Source organism: Cucurbita pepo, chromosome 19, assembly GCF_057944985.1.
Source record: "Cucurbita pepo subsp. pepo isolate OVF chromosome 19, ASM5794498v1, whole genome shotgun sequence".
In the NCBI taxonomy this organism is placed as follows: Eukaryota; Viridiplantae; Streptophyta; class Magnoliopsida; order Cucurbitales; family Cucurbitaceae; genus Cucurbita; species Cucurbita pepo.
In genome coordinates this window covers 2,932,043-2,948,557 of record NC_141816.1, presented here as the reverse complement: position 1 = coordinate 2,948,557, position 16,515 = coordinate 2,932,043, and the positions used below count along the sequence as shown (strand labels likewise).

Genomic DNA, 16,515 nt, shown 5'->3' with positions numbered 1-16,515 from the left:
CGGGGATGAACTGGATCGAGGAATGTGCGGTGATGAAGTGGTGGGGGGGGGGGGGGGGATGAATCAATATGATGAATATGTGGTTCCAAGAAATTTGAAATAGGAATAGAGGAAAGAGGTTGGGCCTGGGAGCTAGGGATAGCAGGAAAGTGAGTTTCATCAAATTGAGCATGGCAGGTGATATATAGCTTAGTGGTGGCGGGATCAAGACAGCGGAATCCTTTATGAGCAGGACTATAACCCAAAAAAATACAAGGAATGCTGTGGGGAGAAAGCTTGTTAGGCATATAATCATGCAAATAAGGATAAACACGACAACCAAACGGATGAAAATTATCATAATGTGGAGTGTAGCCATAAAGGAGTTCAAAGGGTGACTTACCTCAAAGAAGTGGAGTAGGCAACCTGTTGATAATATAAGCTGCAGTGCTGGAGGCGTCAACCCAAAAACGAGGAGAAAGATGAGAGTGAAAGAGAAGGGCCAAGCCAGTCTCAGTCACATGACGATGTTTTCTCTCAGCACGACCATTTTGAGTAGGTGTATATGGACAAGAGAGTTGATGGTGGATGCCAGAATTACGTAAATGAGTTTTGAAACAAGTACTAGTAAATTCGGTACCACCATCGCTTTGAAATACCTTGATACGAGAAGAATATTGATTTTTCACAAATTTTTGAAATTGAAGAAAAATATAAAAAAAAATCAGATTTAAATTTTAAAGGGTAAAACCAAGTAAATTGAGAATAATCATCAATAAAAATAACATAATAAAGAAAATCCGAATTTGATTTGACGGGAGAAGGACCCCAAAGATCACAATGAATAAGATCTAACACATGTGACGACCTACGTTCATTGCGGGAATAAGGCAATTGATGACTTTTCGCAAGCTGACAAGTATTACATAATGATGAAGAAGGCAATAAAGACGCAAGAGAAAGATGACCTTTTCTATTTAAAAAAGAAATAACAGAATGATTCACATGACCTAGACGAGCATGCCATAAATCATATGAAGCCCGTAAAAAATTGTTTCTAAGGGCTGAAATAAAAGCAGAGTTGCCGCGCTCCAGCACATATAGCCCTCCATCTCTTTTACCGGTTGCCACCACCCTTCCTGTTTGACGATTCTGGATAGTAATAAGATTATTAGTAAATGTAACAGAGAGAGAAAAATCAGACGTTAATTTACTTATGGAAAGAAAATTTTTAGTGAGGTGAGGGACAACCAAGACATCTAATAAGTGAATATTTGGAACAGGAGAAAGAGTACCGGTGTGGGTAATGGGTAGGGATGCACCGTTTTTTACGGTCACAGAGTCCTTACTCGTGTAATTTTTAGACTGATCCAGAATAGATGGGTCGGCAGTCATATGGGCCGAAGCTCCAGTGTCCAGAAACCAATCAGCAGCATCGGGTCCAGCAATAGAACATGACGTGTTAAAGGCTTCAGCAAGGTGAGCATGAGAAGAATTAGGTCGAACATACCGTTGGTTGCAGCGGTCAGCATAATGGCCCTCTTTGCGGCATATTTGGCAGTGAGGTGGTCGACGACCCTGACTTGAGTGGGTTCGTCCTCGACTAGAAGAGTTGTTTTTGTGAGAATAAGAACGACCTTGCTGGTTGGTAAAGGAAGCAGGGTGGCTTCCATGGGTGCGACCACGATTAGTGGCTGTGAATGCTGTAGGAGTGGAGTCGAAGGACTCAAGGGAGCGCTGGAACAACTCAAAACTTTCAGCTTTAGAGACTAAATCTGCAAAACAGGGGATAGGGGTGAGAGCCATCTGAGCAGTAGAAAAAGCTGAAAATTCGGTGCCTAGTCCACGAAGGAACCAGTGCACTTTATCAATGTCCTCGACGGGTCTGCCAATGGCATGAAGTTGGTCACAAATTTTTTTGAAGGCACGGGCATACTCAGCAACAGGTTTGGTGCCACGTTTCATCAACTGCAAGTCATCATTGAGTCTCAGTTCACGAGCTTTCGACTGATGGCTGAACGTAGTTTCCAACGCAAGCCAAACATCACGTGCAGTAGAGAGACCAACGACAACAGCCATGGCTTCCTCAGTGAGAGAGGAGAGTAGGAGACAGAGAAGTCGTTGATCGGCTGCTCTCCATGCCAAATATTTGGGGTTGAGTGTGTTGGATTTCGATAATCGGCCAGGGAAATCCTTTCTTTTCGGTGAGAGGAAATTGTCGACAGCAGGTTGTTGGAAGAAGAATAAAATGCGTAAAATAACAGAGAGAAGGACTGAAAGTCAAAATCAGGTTCTGAAATCTTCTGAACAGATTTCCTATTTAAATATAATCTATCCTAAAAATGGGTGGAGAGTGGCCAACTGAATCTGTGCCACTTCCTAGAAAATTGCCGTCTAAGAATTCGCTAATCCATTCGAAGTGTTTGTCAAATGGTCAAACGGAGAATTAAATGTAAACGTGTGAATCTAAATAAGGAAAAACAAAGGTTTTATCTAACAATCTTCTCCTAAAACCTGTGTTATATCTGCCTTATTTCGTTTTGTTTGAACTCCGTTTTGAGCCCTATGGCTCGGTGTCCCTAGCGGCATGTCCTCCAGACTCCACGTCTTGTTCGGCCGCCTCTTCTTCGAGTTGGCGCGCCGCCAGTCCAGGTGGTTCACCTCTTCCTAATAGGTCTTCCATCTTCCGGTCCCTGGCCGAGAAGTTGACTGGTTGCTCTATCTCTAGCTTTAGGATGTAAAGGCAGTTTGCCGTGCACCAAACTTGCGTGAGCAACCGTCGTCGATCATCGCGGATCCTAAGTAGCCCGCGTTTGATGGAAATGTGGCAGCCGGCCTTATCGAGTTGACCCAGGCTCACAATATTAGCCTTGAGTCTCGGGATGAAGTAGACGCCGGTCAGCTTGTGATGATTGCCTCCCTTGCCGACGAGTAGGATGGTGCCGTGCCCTTCGATCTCGACGATGGAGCCGTCGCCGAATTTCACCGTCCCGTGAATCCCCGAGTCAAGCTCGGAGAACGCAGACTTGGCCCCGGTCATATGGTTTGTTGCCCCCGTGTCGAGTGTTAGATAAAACCTTTGTTTTTTCCTTATTTAGATTCACACGTTTACATTTAATTTCCGTTTGACCAGATTCACACGTTTACATTTAATTTCCGTTTGACCATTTGACAAACACGTCGAATGGATTAGCTAATTCTTAGACGTCATTTTTCTAGGAAGTGGCACAGATTCAGTTGGCCACTCTCCCCCCATTTTTAGGATAGGTTGTATTTAAATAGGAAATCTGTTTACCAGATTTCACAACCGGATTTTGAATAGCAGTCAAAGTTTCAGTCCTTTTCTCTCTCTTATTTTTACGCATTTTATCTTTCTTCCAACAACCTGTCGACAATATCCTCTCGTGATTTCCCTGCCGATTATCGAAATCCAACAAGTGGTATCAGAGCCTCGTTGAAGCGATCGGTAGTATACCATCACAGAAGAGCCAATCTATCAACAATCAAGTTGAATAGCTCAAGTGGTCAGAGTGTCGACCTAACAACACACAGGTCTCAGGTTCGAGTAGAAGAAAATGCAAAGGGCGAAAATAAGCACATCGTGGGGTCCATCTCCATCCCGAGCAAACTCGCTCACTCCTCCACGCCGTCGTCAAGTGCCGGCATCTCCATCACCGCCACGAAGAGGCCGACGCCGTGATGACGGGCGTCGAGGTGTCGTTGAGCGAGTGATCAGGGAGACAACGACCGCCGTCGTTCAGTACCCGATGTTGACAAGGTCCAACTACAACGAGTGGGCCTTGTTGATGCGCGTCAACCTACAGGCGCATGGGTTATGGCACGCTGTCGAGCCAGAGGAAGGAGAAACAATCGAGTACCGGGAGGATCGGCTGGCGTTCGCCGCCATATTACGATCTGTGCCCCCAGAGATGCTGGCATGTCTCTCCACCAAGCGCACCGCGCAATCGGCGTGGGAAGGAATTAAATCCCGTCGGGTCGGTGTACAGCGAGTGCGGGAATCCAACATTGAGCAGCTGCGGAAGGAGCTCTCGGAGATCCGCTTTAAGGACGGCGAATCCGTCGATGATTTTTCAATGCGAATCACGGGGCTCGCCAACAGCATCACCACACTCGGTGGCAGCATCAGCGAGACAGAAATCGTGAAGAAGATGCTGCAGGTCGTCCCCGATCACCTCGAGCAAGTTGCAATTTCAATCGAGACATTGCTTGACGTGAATGACCTAACGGTGGAAGAGGTGACCGGAAGACTGCGTAACGTCGAGCAGCGGAAGAAAAATGGCATTTCAGCTGTCGACAAGGAGGGTCGTCTACTCCTCACTGAGGAGGAATGGCTTGCACGCCTAAAGCTCCGTGACGACACCGGCGAGAGCAATGGGCCCTCCAGCCGCAAAGGCGGTAAGAAGCCGTGGAAATCTCGCCGGCGCATGCACGGGAAAGAGGCGGATCAAAAGAAGGAGGAGTCGACTGATGACGGGCCAATCCAGTGCTCGTACTGTGGGAAGAGAGGTCACCTGAGCAAGAATTGCTGGAGCAAGCTCAGGAACAAGGAGACGGCCGAAAAGGCCCATGTGGCTCAATCCGAGGAGGATGAGCCGACCCTTTTCATGGTGACTGCATCAGTTCTACCTGACGTCGAACCCGAGGAAGAGCTCCCCAAATCCACAGAGGTAATCGACGACGGCATAACTGCTCCGGTGAACGTCGAACCCGAGGAAGAGCTCCCCAAATCCACAGAGGTAATCGACGATGGCATAACTGCTCCGGTGAACGTCGAACCCGAGGAAGAGCTCCAACTGTGCATAACAAATGCACCTGGGGAGCCAATTCGACTAAAGGAGGAGCGAGTGCTCGCTCAAATCGGTGAAAGAGGCGAGCAGCAAGAGCACCGGCGATGGGTCCTCGACACGGGGGCAACAAACCATATGACCGGGGCCAAGTCTGCGTTTTCCGAGCTTGACTCGGGGATTCGCGGGACGGTGAAATTCGGCGATGGCTCCGTCGTCGAAATCGAAGGGCACGGCACCATCCTATTTGTCGGCAAGGGAGGCAATCATCACAAGCTGACCGGCGTCTACTTCATCCCGAGACTCAAGGCTAATATTGTGAGCCTGGGTCAACTCGATAAGGCCGGCTGCCACATTTCCATCAAACGCGGGCTACTTAGGATCCGCGATGATCGACGACGGTTGCTCACGCAAGTTCGGTGCACGACAAACTGCCTTTACATCCTAAAGCTAGAGATAGAGCAACCAGTCAACTTCTCGGCCAGGTACCGGAAGATAGAAGACCTATTAGGAAGAGGTGAACCACCTGGACTGGCGGCGCGCCAACTCGAAGAAGAGGCGGCCGAACAAGACGTGGAGTCTGGAGGACATGCCGCCAGGGACACCGAGCAACCGGTCAACCTCTCGGCCAGGTACCGGAAGATGGAAGACCTATTAGGGAGAGGTGAACCACCTGGACTGGCGGCGCGCCAACTCGAAGAAGAGGCGGCCGAACAAGACGTGGAGTCTGGAGGACATGCCGCTAGGGACACCGAGCCATAGGGCTCAAAACGGAGTTCAAACGAAACGAAATAAGTCACATATAACACAGGTTTTAGGAGGAGATTGTTAGATAAAACCTTTGTTTTTTCCTTATTTAGATTCACACGTTTACATTTAATTTCCGTTTGACCAGATTCACACGTTTACATTTAATTTCCGTTTGACCATTTGACAAACACGTCGAATGGATTAGCTAATTCTTAGACGTCATTTTTCTAGGAAGTGGCACAGATTCAGTTGGCCACTCTCCCCCCATTTTTAGGATATGTTGTATTTAAATAGGAAATCTGTTTACCAGATTTCACAACCGGATTTTGAATAGCAGTCAAAGTTTCAGTCCTTTTCTCTCTCTTATTTTTACGCATTTTATCTTTCTTCCAACAACCTGTCGACAATATCCTCTCGTGATTTCCCTGCCGATTATCGAAATCCAACATCGAGGACCCACCGTCGGTGCTCTTGCTGCTCGCCTCTTTCACCGATTTGAGCGAGCACTCGCTCCTCCTTCAGTCGAATTGGCTCCCCAGCCGGTGCATTTGTTATGCACAGTTGGAGCTCTTCCTCAGGTTCGACGCTCACCAGAGCAGTTATGTCGTCGTCGATTACCTCTGTGGATTTGGGGAGCTCTTCCTCGGGTTCGACGCTCACCGGAGCAGTTATGCCGTCGTCGATTACCTCTGTGGATTTGGGGAGCTCTTCTTCGGGTTCGACGCTCACTGGAGCAGTTATGCCGTCGTCGATTACCTCTGTGGATTTGGAGAGCTCTTCCTCGGGTTCGACGCTCACCGGAGCAGTTATGCCGTCGTCGATTACCTCTGTGGATTTGGGGAGCTCTTCCTCGGGTTTGACGTCAGGTAGGACTGATGCAGTCACCATGAAAAGGGCTGGCTCATCCTCCTCGGATTGAGCCACATGGGCCTTTTCGGCCATCTCCTTGTTCCTGAGCTTGCTCCAGCAATTCTTGCTCAGGTGACCTCTCTTCCCACAGTACGAGCACTGGATTGGCTCGTCATCAGTCAACTCCTCCTTCTTTTGATCCGCCTCTTTCCCGTGCATGCGCCGACGAGATTTCCACGGCTTCTTACCGCCTTTGCGGCTGGAGGGCCCATTGCTCTCGCCGGTGTCGTCACGGAGCTTTAGGCGTGCAAGCCGTTCCTCCTCAGTGAGGAGTAGACGACCCTCCTTGTCGACAGCTGAAATGGTATTTTTCTTCCGTGGCTCGACGTTACGCAGTCTTCCGGTCACCTCTTCCACCGTTAGGTCATTCACGTCAAGCAATGTCTCGATTGAAATTGCAACTTGCTCGAGGTGATCGGGGACGACCTGCAGCATCTTCTTCACGATTTCTGTCTCGCTGATGCTGCCACCGAGTGTGGTGATGCTGTTGGCGAGCCCCGTGATTCGCATTGAAAAATCATCGACGGATTCGCCGTCCTTAAAGCAGATCTCCGAGAGCTCCTTCCGCAGCTGCTCCGACCTGCAGCATCTTCTTCACTATTTCTGTCTCGCTGATGCTGCCACCGAGTGTGGTGATGCTGTTGGCGAGCCCCGTGATTCGCATTGAAAAATTATCGACGGATTCGCCGTCCTTAAAGCAGATCTCCGAGAGCTCCTTCCGCAGCTGCTCCGACCTGCAGCATCTTCTTCACGATTTCTGTCTCGCTGATGCTGCCACCGAGTGTGGTGATGCTGTTGGCGAGCCCCGTGATTCGCATTGAAAAATCATCGACGGATTCGCCGTCCTTAAAGCGGATCTCCGAGAGCTCCTTCCGCAACTGCTCCGACCTGCAGCATCTTCTTCACGATTTCTGTCTCGCTGATGCTGCCACCGAGTGTGGTGATGCTGTTGGCGAGCCCCGTGATTCGCATTGAAAAATTATCGACGGATTCGCCGTCCTTAAAGCGGATCTCCGAGAGCTCCTTCCGCAGCTGCTCGATGTTGGATTCCCGCACTCGCTGTACACCGACCCGACGGGATTTAATTCCTTCCGAGGCCGATTGCGCGGTGCGCTTGGTGGAGAGAGATGCCAGCATCTCTGGGGGCACAGATCGTAATATGGCGGCGAACGCCAGCCGATCCTCTCGATACTCAATCGTTTCTCCTTCCTCTGGCTCAACAGCGTGCCATAACCCTTGCGCCTGTAGGTTGACGCGCATCAACAAGGTCCACTCGTTATAGTTGGATCTTGTCAATATCCTGAACACTCGCTCAACGACACCTCGACGCCCGTCATCACGGCACTTGGCGGCGGCGTGGAGGAGTGAGCGAGCCTGCTCGGGATGTAGGACCCCATGATGTGCTTATTTTTGCACTTTGCATTTTCTTCTACTCGAACGAACCTGAGACCTGTGTGTTGTTAGGTCGACACTCTAACCACTTGAGCTATTCAACTTGATTGTTGATAGGATGGCTCCTCCGCAATGATATACACCGATGGCTTCAACCTGGCTCTGATACCACTTGTTGGATTTCGATAATCGGCCAGGGAATTCCTTTCTTTTCGGTGAGAGAAAATTGTCGACAGCAGGTTGTTGGAAGAAGAATAAAATGCGTAAAATAACAGAGAGAATGACTGAAAGTTTGACTGCTCTTCAAAATCAGGTTCTGAAATCTTCTGAACAGATTTCCTATTTAAATATAACTTACTATCCTAAAAATGGGTGGAGAGTGGCCAACTGAATCTGTGCCACTTTCTAGAAAATTGCCGTCTAAGAATTTGCTAATCCATTCGACGTGTTTGTCAAATGGTCAAACGGAGAATTAAATGTAAACGTGTGAATCTAAATAAGGAAAAACAAAGGTTTTATCTAACAGAGTGTTGAGGAGGTTTCTAGTTCAAAGCGAGGTGGTGGAATCATAGTTCCTTCGACATAGCCCAGCATGTCTTGACTCTTAAGGAGAGGGAGAAGTTGGCTTTTCCAAAGAAGATAATTGGAGGAAGAAAGTTTGATGGTGATCATATGGATTAGAGTATTGAAAGGAAGAAGATGATAAGAAGATTCAGAAGCCATAGAGAAGAAAGGATCAAGGTTGTTAAACCGAAAGGGCTCTGATACCATGTGAATGTTTGCTAAATCCACCACACCTAAATGGGGTGAGAGTTCTCCTATTTATAATCATTTACAGAATACAGAAATATGGTAAATTACCAATAATATGGAAATAGCAAAGAATAATAAATGAATATAATATATTTGCGTTTAATAAAAGGGCAAATATGGTAACCCGTAATGTAAGGCAAATATAGATATTTGCCTTGTAATGAACGGTCAACTATCCTTAACACACACACACTCTCTCTCTCTCTTACAATGGGCGTTGGCTGAAGGATGGGCATTTGGAGAGGGTCGTAGAGCATATTTTCGAGACCCTCGCGTTATTTCCGACGGCTGCCGAAAAACTCGTGAGTATTCTAGCCACTAGGTAAATTTTATTGTCTTTTTTGTGATTCGTTACACATGGTCTCGAGTTGCGATGTCGTCGTCAGCCGTATAGAGATGTCTTGCCTTTACTTAAGAAAATAAGAATAGAGCATGACTTAGTAACACTATCAGGGTCAAATGCAAACATATTCAATTTCACGAATGAGACCTATCATAACAATCTATTTCCTACGGCGGCTATCTTAACGGACAACTTGGATGTGTACTTAATTTTGCTACACATAGTCCGTACGTGCGAGTATGGACCTACCAATTGGTCCACACATCTCCTAGGCCCATTTCTGGTCGGCTGAGCATTCTCTGGTAGCTGTCGATATCGGACACCCGTTACGAATAGCAACTGTCATGACAGAATTATGATAAACATAATGATCGTTCTCTTGCCTCGTAGCATACACGTCCGTACTATCGTGAAGGATAAGAGATATCCCCAAATGCATGAACACATGATAATGCAATGAGGTCCCAACATTTTTCCAATTTCATTATTAACTAATACAACTTCGCTAGCGTCTTATTTATATCATATCATTTTTCACATAATTTCTCATAACGTTTCTCATATCATTTATCATATCTTTCATGTTATATTTATTATACTAACAAAATTATAAGTGAAGATATAATTAAATTAGTTTCTATACACAATCCAAATGTTGTAATTCAATGGACATGACATGGCTAAATTATTAATTATGAAAAATCATTTATACTTTTAAAAAATTGCTAGTGGCAAATGTGTTATTTTTGGAATTGCTGGTCGGAGTGGGATTCTCATACTCCAATACTACATCCGATTACGAAAGGAACGGAGACAAGAATACGGCAAATGATAACTATACGTTTTTGGTGAATTGGTTGGAGAGGTTTCCAGAGTACAAAGATCGAGATTTCTATATCTCTGGTGAGAGTTACACTGGTCACTACATTCCTCAGCTCGCTCATGTTGTTCTCTCACACAATAAGAAGGTTGGAAAGACGATAGTCAATCTCAAGGGTATTATTGTAAGTATACCTCTTTCTCTCTCCGAACTTCTAGGAGAGTAATTAAATTATAAATGGAAAGACACAACCTACTTGATTGAATTTATTTTCTTATTTGTTGATTTCAGATTGGGAATGGAGCGCTCAACGATAAGACAGATCAAATTGGAATGTACGATTTCTTCGCATCTCATGCACTAATTGTCGACAGAACTGCAAACGATATAAAGAAGTATTGTGACTTCTCGTCAAACGTGACGGTACATAGTTCGCAATGCTTAGCGGCGTCGAAAATAGCGGACTCTACCATGCAAGTGATCGACATTTACAACATCTACTATGCACTATGTTTGAGTAATAGCTTAACACATCGGCCAAGGAAAGCGTCAGTGATGAACTACGATCCTTGTAGTGATTACTACACATATGCGTACTTAAACCAGACAGAGGTTCAAAAGGCGATGCATGCCAACGTGACAAATCTTGCGAACGATTGGGACCCTTGTAGTGATGTCATCAAGGATTGGTCCGATAGTGCTTCCACTATTATTCCTCTATTGCGGGAGTTCATGGACAATGGATTACGGGTATGAGTTTGTAGGTAATTTAATAATTACTATTAGTTATTGAGAAAATGGTAATAATTATGAGTATTATTATAATTAACTACAATATTGGCTTTAGTGGTGACACTGAAGAAAGAGTACCCATTACTTCCACCAAAAACTCTATTGCTACGATGAAGCTTTCGGTGAAGAAATCTTGGTACCCTTGGTTCGTTCATCATGAGGTACGTTCTTGTAACTCTATTTCTTTATTAAAATAAACGAATATTTAATTTAACCTCACTTGGATCGTCTTAATTAATTCTAATTTAATTTTGACGTTGAATTTATAGGTCGGAGCGTATGCAAAAGTATATGAAGGGGAGTTGACATTGGCGACTGTGAGAGGGGCAGGTCATGAAGTGCCAAGCTTCCAACCAAGAAGAGTCCTTGCACTTATTCTTATATACCTCTAATGCCAATATGTAATACTAATACCTATGATAGAATGAATAATAAAGGGTTAACGATCTTGATCTCGAGCGATTATGTCTGTTCCTAATATCTGTTCCTAATTGTTATTATTCAGATCAGTTCACTCATAGCTCAATGTTAAGTTTAGTAGTTCGATTTTCCATCTTGCAATTGTGAAACTAAAACAATTTTTTTTGAATTATAAGCTATGGTTTGAAATGTTCATTTAAACCACGAGGTTGGTGCTCCGAGGAGACCATCCTATGTGGGGCAATCCTCGTTTCAAATGAGAATGAGAGAGGGAGTAAGGAGATTTTTCCCGTTAGGTAAACGTGGCGGGGACAGAGACTATGTCCCCCTCCGTGCTTTTTTTACCTAAATTTCTCAACCACAATGCTTGGCATGACGCTGTAGTTGTTGCCATGAACTACAGTTCGCTGCTTCTGAGATTGTCAAGAGATCAAATTTTCATTGAGATAAAATGTCATTCCTGCGGTGCTTTTTCTATCGTCAATATCTCTAGCTAAATCACTATCGATAAAACCGACTAGTTCTTCAAGAATTCACTCTCTTTGATACTTCAGCCCGTAGCTTGTGGATGTCTTCACATAGCGGAGAATTTGCTTAACCGCTTGATTGTGCATCATAGTGGGCTTTTCCATGTACCTACTCATTATTCCAGCAACATATGAAAGGTCCAGACGAGTATGAGTCAAGTACCTTAGACTTCCGATGACAAGCCTATACTTAGTGGAATTCACCAAGTTTCCTTCAGCATCTTTCCCGAGTTGTAACTTTGCTTCTATGGAATACTTGATCGGGTTGCACTCTGCTATCTTAAATTGCTGCAACAACTTCTTAGAATAGGCCGATTGCTTTCGCGTGATGCAATCTTTTCTTTGGTCCACTTCAATGCCGAGGTAGTACTTGAGTAACTCGAGATCAGTCATCTCAAATTCTTTCTTCATTTGCTGCTTGAACTCTTTGATGCCTTCTACAGTTGTACTAGTGACGATCAGGTCATCAATGTACACGCCAACTATGAGTGTTTCAGTCTCATTGTTTCTTGTATACACTTCTTGTTCTTACGAGCACTTCATGAAATTTAGACTCTTTAAGCTCTTGTCCAGACGTATGTTCCACGCCCTTGGTGCTTGCCGTAAACTGTAGAGGGTCTTTGCCAACTTGTACACTTTGTGTTCTTCGGCTTTGATGAAGAACCCTTCAAATTGGGCAACATACACTTCTTCTTAGAGGTCACCATTTAGAAATGCTGATTTGACATCCAAGTGATGGACCTCCCACCCATGTTGAGTTGCAATGACAAGAATCAACCTTACCGTGTCCAGTCTAGCTACAGGCGCGAAAACCTCCTCAAAATCAACTCCTTGTCGTTGCACATATCCCTTCGCCACAAGTCTTGCTTTATGCTTGATGACATTTCCTTCAACTTTCCTTCACTACTCGTATTAACTAGTTAAGTTACTAACGTAACTTATTTATGGTACCTTACCCTCTTACTATTTGATATGAAATCATGTAACCCAACCAAAACGATATGAAACAATGTTTTTTTTTTTTTTTTTTTAAAGACTCAAAGAAGAAGGAAAAAGATCCTTATAAACTTATAACTATATTAAATAAACTCTTAATTTTTTTTCATAAATAAATCTAAGTTTCAAATACATAATTGTCCCTATATAATGAGCTTATCTAGGAGGTTGCTAATATCTGAATTTGATAGAGTTTTGGGTGTCACATTACATTTCTTGAGTGACATTTTGGTGAGAGTCTTTGTAGTGTAAGAGTGAGGTATTCACTTGTAACACTTTGATTATTAGTGATTGTTTGGTACCTGTGGATGTAGGAGAATTTCTTTTCTCCGAACCACATAAATATCTTGGTGTCTCTATCTGTAATTCCGTTCATTGTGGTTGTGAGTACATTCATTCCACATTCGCTACAAAAATTAGTATCATAGTTTTGTGGTTGCAGCATTTGGCGCACAACCGTTAGCACAAATATGAGTATTGATGCATGAACAATTTTCAAATTGAATATCTAAATTGATTCATTTATACAAGTTTAAGACTTTAATCGATACAATTATAAATTTGCACACACAAGAACTTTTGAGAATTGTGAGAACTTGTGCCACCACCGTGGATGTCTAATGCTATGTTATATTTTTGGAAGAAATGAGAAATAATAGAAAAAGTGACAAAAGGCTTTCGGTGGGCCTTATTCCTCATATCGAGAAAAGCCCATTAAATGCCCAAAAGGAGACCTCACAATTTAAATGTAATGAAAAAAACAACGAAAAAGATAAATTGGGGTGAGAGAGGCTCGAACTCTCGACCTTAGGATAACTCGAAACTATGAGACCTACGCGCTAACCAACTGCGCCACCACCCCTGGATGTCTAACGACATAGTGTTATGTTTTTGGAGGAATTAAGAAATAATAGAAAAAGTGACAAAAGGCATTCCGTGGGCCTTATTCCTCATATCGAGCAAAGCCCATTAAAGGCCCGAACGGAGACCTCACAATTTAAATTTAATGAAAAAAACAACGAAAAAGATAAATTGGGGTGAGAGAGGCTCGAACTCTCGACCTCAGGATAACTCGAAGCTATGAGACCTACGCGCTAGCCAACTGCGCCACCACCCCTGGATGTCTAACGACATAGTGTTATGTTTTTGGAGGAATTAAGAAATAATAGAAAAAGTGACAAAAGGCATTCGGTGGGCCTTATTCCTCATATCGAGCAAAGCCCATTAAAGGCCCAAAAGGAGACCTCACAATTTAAATTTAATGAAAAAAACAACGAAAAAAGATAAATTGGGGTGAGAGAGGCTCGAACTCTCGACCTCAGGATAACTCGAAGCTATGAGACCTACGCGCTAACCAACTGCGCCACCACCCCTGGATGTCTAACGACATAGTGTTATGTTTTTGGAGGAATTAAGAAATAATAGAAAAAGTGACAAAAAGCATTCCGTGGGCCTTATTCCTCATATCGAGCAAAGCCCATTAAAGGCCCAAAAGGAGACCTCACAATTTAAATTTAATGAAAAAAACAACGAAAAAGATAAATTGGGGTGAGAGAGGCTCGAACTCTCGACCTCAGGATAACTCGAAGCTATGAGACCTACGCGCTAGCCAACTGCGCCACCACCCCTGGATGTCTAACGACATAGTGTTATGTTTTTGGAGGAATTAAGAAATAATAGAAAAAGTGACAAAAGGCATTCGGTGGGCCTTATTCCTCATATCGAGCAAAGCCCATTAAAGGCCCAAAAGGAGACCTCACAATTTAAATTTAATGAAAAAAACAACGAAAAAGATAAATTGGGGTGAGAGAGGCTCGAACTCTCGACCTCAGGATAACTCGAAGCTATGAGACCTACGCGCTAACCAACTGCGCCACCACCCCTGGATGTCTAACGACATAGTGTTATGTTTTTGGAGGAATTAAGAAATAATAGAAAAAGTGACAAAAGGCATTCCGTGGGCCTTATTCCTCATATCGAGCAAAGCCCATTAAAGGCCCAAAAGGAGACCTCACAATTTAAATTTAATGAAAAAAACAACGAAAAAGATAAATTGGGGTGAGAGAGGCTCGAACTCTCGACCTCAGGATAACTCGAAGCTATGAGACCTACGCGCTAACCAACTGCGCCACCACCCCTGGATGTCTAACGACATAGTGTTATGTTTTTGGAGGAATTAAGAAATAATAGAAAAAGTGACAAAAGGCATTCCGTGGGCCTTATTCCTCATATCGAGCAAAGCCCATTAAAGGCCCAAAAGGAGACCTCACAATTTAAATTTAATGAAAAAAACAACGAAAAAGATAAATTGGGGTGAGAGAGGCTCGAACTCTCGACCTCAGGATAACTCAAAGCTATGAGACCTACGCGCTAACCAACTGCGCCACCACCCCTGGATGTCTAACGACATAGTGTTATGTTTTTGGAGGAATTAAGAAATAATAGAAAAAGTGACAAAAGGCATTCCGTGGGCCTTATTCCTCATATCGAGCAAAGCCCATTAAAGGCCCAAAAGGAGACCTCACAATTTAAATTTAATGAAAAAAACAACGAAAAAGATAAATTGGGGTGAGAGAGGCTCGAACTCTCGACCTCAGGATAACTCGAAGCTATGAGACCTACGCGCTAACCAACTGCGCCACCACCCCTGGATGTCTAACGACATAGTGTTATGTTTTTGGAGGAATTAAGAAATAATAGAAAAAGTGACAAAAGGCATTCCGTGGGCCTTATTCCTCATATCGAGCAAAGCCCATTAAAGGCCCAAAAGGAGACCTCACAATTTAAATTTAATGAAAAAAACAACGAAAAAGATAAATTGGGGTGAGAGAGGCTCGAACTCTCGACCTCAGGATAACTCAAAGCTATGAGACCTACGCGCTAACCAACTGCGCCACCACCCCTGGATGTCTAACGACATAGTGTTATGTTTTTGGAGGAATTAAGAAATAATAGAAAAAGTGACAAAAGGCATTCGGTGGGCCTTATTCCTCATATCGAGCAAAGCCCATTAAAGGCCCAAAAGGAGACCTCACAATTTAAATTTAATGAAAAAAACAACGAAAAAGATAAATTGGGGTGAGAGAGGCTCGAACTCTCGACCTCAGGATAACTCGAAGCTATGAGACCTACGCGCTAACCAACTGCGCCACCACCCCTGGATGTCTAACGACATAGTGTTATGTTTTTGGAGGAATTAAGAAATAATAGAAAAAGTGACAAAAGGCATTCCGTGGGCCTTATTCCTCATATCGAGCAAAGCCCATTAAAGGCCCAAAAGGAGACCTCACAATTTAAATTTAATGAAAAAAACAACGAAAAAGATAAATTGGGGTGAGAGAGGCTCGAACTCTCGACCTCAGGATAACTCGAAGCTATGAGACCTACGCGCTAACCAACTGCGCCACCACCCCTGGATGTCTAACGACATAGTGTTATGTTTTTGGAGGAATTAAGAAATAATAGAAAAAGTGACAAAAGGCATTCCGTGGGCCTTATTCCTCATATCGAGCAAAGCCCATTAAAGGCCCAAAAGGAGACCTCACAATTTAAATTTAATGAAAAAAACAACGAAAAAGATAAATTGGGGTGAGAGAGGCTCGAACTCTCGACCTCAGGATAACTCAAAGCTATGAGACCTACGCGCTAACCAACTGCGCCACCACCCCTGGATGTCTAACGACATAGTGTTATGTTTTTGGAGGAATTAAGAAATAATAGAAAAAGTGACAAAAGGCATTCCGTGGGCCTTATTCCTCATATCGAGCAAAGCCCATTAAAGGCCCAAAAGGAGACCTCACAATTTAAATTTAATGAAAAAAACAACGAAAAAGATAAATTGGGGTGAGAGAGGCTCGAACTCTCGACCTCAGGATAACTCGAAGCTATGAGACCTACGCGCTAACCAACTGCGCCACCACCCCTGGATGTCTAACGACATAGTGTTATGTTTTTGGAGGAATTAAGAAA

General features: G+C 44.0%; 13 non-coding genes and 1 pseudogene across 13 annotated transcripts; 1 reads left to right on the top strand and 13 right to left on the bottom strand.

Moving 5' to 3' along the window:
• The first annotated feature begins 8,203 nt into the window (after positions 1 to 8,203).
• LOC111781630 (serine carboxypeptidase-like 40) lies at positions 8,204 to 10,995 on the top strand (annotated as a pseudogene).
• A 2,329-nt stretch (positions 10,996 to 13,324) lies between these two features.
• Positions 13,325 to 13,408, bottom strand: TRNAM-CAU (transfer RNA methionine (anticodon CAU)). Its single transcript is given in 2 exon segments — positions 13,325 to 13,360; positions 13,371 to 13,408. It is a non-coding gene; the product is annotated as a tRNA-Met (tRNA).
• Positions 13,409 to 13,579: 171 nt separating this feature from the next.
• On the bottom strand, positions 13,580 to 13,663 carry TRNAM-CAU (transfer RNA methionine (anticodon CAU)). Its single transcript is given in 2 exon segments — positions 13,580 to 13,615; positions 13,626 to 13,663. It is a non-coding gene; the product is annotated as a tRNA-Met (tRNA).
• Positions 13,664 to 13,835: 172 nt separating this feature from the next.
• On the bottom strand, positions 13,836 to 13,919 carry TRNAM-CAU (transfer RNA methionine (anticodon CAU)). Its single transcript is given in 2 exon segments — positions 13,836 to 13,871; positions 13,882 to 13,919. It is a non-coding gene; the product is annotated as a tRNA-Met (tRNA).
• A 171-nt stretch (positions 13,920 to 14,090) lies between these two features.
• On the bottom strand, positions 14,091 to 14,174 carry TRNAM-CAU (transfer RNA methionine (anticodon CAU)). The gene is given in 2 exon segments: positions 14,091 to 14,126; positions 14,137 to 14,174. It is a non-coding gene; the product is annotated as a tRNA-Met (tRNA).
• Positions 14,175 to 14,345: 171 nt separating this feature from the next.
• TRNAM-CAU (transfer RNA methionine (anticodon CAU)) lies at positions 14,346 to 14,429 on the bottom strand. Its single transcript is given in 2 exon segments — positions 14,346 to 14,381; positions 14,392 to 14,429. It is a non-coding gene; the product is annotated as a tRNA-Met (tRNA).
• Positions 14,430 to 14,600: 171 nt separating this feature from the next.
• On the bottom strand, positions 14,601 to 14,684 carry TRNAM-CAU (transfer RNA methionine (anticodon CAU)). Its single transcript is given in 2 exon segments — positions 14,601 to 14,636; positions 14,647 to 14,684. It is a non-coding gene; the product is annotated as a tRNA-Met (tRNA).
• A 171-nt stretch (positions 14,685 to 14,855) lies between these two features.
• Positions 14,856 to 14,939, bottom strand: TRNAM-CAU (transfer RNA methionine (anticodon CAU)). The gene is given in 2 exon segments: positions 14,856 to 14,891; positions 14,902 to 14,939. It is a non-coding gene; the product is annotated as a tRNA-Met (tRNA).
• A 171-nt stretch (positions 14,940 to 15,110) lies between these two features.
• TRNAM-CAU (transfer RNA methionine (anticodon CAU)) lies at positions 15,111 to 15,194 on the bottom strand. Its single transcript is given in 2 exon segments — positions 15,111 to 15,146; positions 15,157 to 15,194. It is a non-coding gene; the product is annotated as a tRNA-Met (tRNA).
• A 171-nt stretch (positions 15,195 to 15,365) lies between these two features.
• On the bottom strand, positions 15,366 to 15,449 carry TRNAM-CAU (transfer RNA methionine (anticodon CAU)). The gene is given in 2 exon segments: positions 15,366 to 15,401; positions 15,412 to 15,449. It is a non-coding gene; the product is annotated as a tRNA-Met (tRNA).
• Positions 15,450 to 15,620: 171 nt separating this feature from the next.
• TRNAM-CAU (transfer RNA methionine (anticodon CAU)) lies at positions 15,621 to 15,704 on the bottom strand. The gene is given in 2 exon segments: positions 15,621 to 15,656; positions 15,667 to 15,704. It is a non-coding gene; the product is annotated as a tRNA-Met (tRNA).
• Positions 15,705 to 15,875: 171 nt separating this feature from the next.
• On the bottom strand, positions 15,876 to 15,959 carry TRNAM-CAU (transfer RNA methionine (anticodon CAU)). Its single transcript is given in 2 exon segments — positions 15,876 to 15,911; positions 15,922 to 15,959. It is a non-coding gene; the product is annotated as a tRNA-Met (tRNA).
• Positions 15,960 to 16,130: 171 nt separating this feature from the next.
• On the bottom strand, positions 16,131 to 16,214 carry TRNAM-CAU (transfer RNA methionine (anticodon CAU)). The gene is given in 2 exon segments: positions 16,131 to 16,166; positions 16,177 to 16,214. It is a non-coding gene; the product is annotated as a tRNA-Met (tRNA).
• Positions 16,215 to 16,385: 171 nt separating this feature from the next.
• Positions 16,386 to 16,469, bottom strand: TRNAM-CAU (transfer RNA methionine (anticodon CAU)). Its single transcript is given in 2 exon segments — positions 16,386 to 16,421; positions 16,432 to 16,469. It is a non-coding gene; the product is annotated as a tRNA-Met (tRNA).
• Positions 16,470 to 16,515: the final 46 nt, after the last annotated feature.